Here is a 1,483-nt window from a genome sequence, read left to right as displayed (position 1 = left end):
AAAGTTCTTACCACATAAGAACAAAGCCCAGAGTTTGGTCCTCCATAAGTACAAAAAGAGGAAAGTGTGGTAGCCAAGAACTAATCCCACCTATGGGACCTTTGAACAGTATGATCCTTGGGACTCACTAGTCAGACAGTCTAGCCAAATGTTGAAATCCAGGTCATGTGATGGAAATTTTTTTTCAAAATTATGATGTAGATTGATAGAAGATGACATGTCAACTTGTGCACACACACACACACACACACACACACACACACACACACACACATAGACTCACACACACATAGAAAGAGAGAGAGAGAAAGAAAGAGAGACATAGACATACAGAGAGACAGAGAAAAACACTCTAAAAACACATATCACAATGGGAAAGTGAAAGTTGAAAATATTTGGACAATTCAAGTATTACTTTACACTGTAATTGTAGAGAGAATCTCTATGGAAGGCAGGCCAAACAAAGAAGGGTCCAGCCCTCCATGTCTTTCAGGACTCTGAACAGGCTATAACTCTCTGTCATTCAGAGCTCTGTGTGCTCTCAGCGCCCCCTGCTCATCATCAGCTCCCTGCAGGGAGGTTTGAGTCTGAGTTCTCAGTGTCACTCACTCACTGTGTGTCTGGCACAGTAATATGTGGCTGTGTCTTCAGCCCTCAGACTGTTCATGTCCAGGTACAGAGTGTTCTTGGCATTGTCTCTGGAGATGGTGAATCGGCCCTTCACGGCATCGGCATAGTTGATGCTACTACTATCATAACGAATGTATGCAACCCACTCCAGCCCCTTGCCTGGAGCCTGGCGGACCCAGTTCATACTATAGCTGCTGAATGTGAATCCAGAGGCTGCACAGGAGAGTTTCATGGACTTTCCAGGCTGTACCAAGCCTCCCCCAGACTCCACCAGCTTCACTTCACATTGGGCTCCTGAAAACATGGAGAATACTGGTTAGAAAATCATCCTAATGTTGTTTCTCTTTCTGATGTCCACACAACACTCAGCATCTCTTCTCCATAAATTACCTTTTAAAATCAAGACAAAGAAAACCAAGCTGATCCCCAAGTCCATGGTGAGTTGTCTGTGTTCAATGCTGATCACTGAATGGGAGGATCTGGGAATCCAGGGCTGAGCTCCTCTGCCAGAGCTGCAGGGTCAGGGCAGGACTGTTTTTCATGGGCACAGAGGAGCCTCATTTGCATGTCTTCCTGCTGTAGCAGGCTGTGTTATTAGACCTGGGCAGGAAGCAGTGCTCAGAGCTGATATAAGACATCAAAGACTCATGGCAGTTACAGATGTAACACAGAGTGGTTGCTCTGTGTGCAGCTTCCCATTGTAAGGATCCATCCTACTTCATTTAGTTCTCTATTGTGCACAGGCACACAACATGTTGTGCATATGTCCTGCTATGTCCTCCCTGTACAAATGTCAAATTAAATAGCTCATCACAGGGTGTTTTTTCTATATATGAGCACAGTCTTTCTTATT

The 1,483-nt window shown here is 44.8% G+C and overlaps 1 gene segment (V, D, J or C); it reads right to left on the bottom strand.

Moving 5' to 3' along the window:
• Nucleotides 1–601: 601 nt before the first annotated feature.
• LOC311603435 (immunoglobulin heavy variable 3-48-like) lies at nucleotides 602–1,123 on the bottom strand. The segment is given in 2 exons: nucleotides 1,021–1,123; nucleotides 602–924 (listed from the first exon to the last, which is right to left on the bottom strand).
• Between the last annotated feature and the right edge of the window lie 360 nt (nucleotides 1,124–1,483).

Source organism: Acomys minous, assembly GCF_964271855.1.
Source record: "Acomys minous genome assembly, chromosome: 8".
In the NCBI taxonomy this organism is placed as follows: Eukaryota; Metazoa; Chordata; class Mammalia; order Rodentia; family Muridae; genus Acomys; species Acomys minous.
This window is presented reverse-complemented; position numbering and strand designations above follow the sequence as displayed.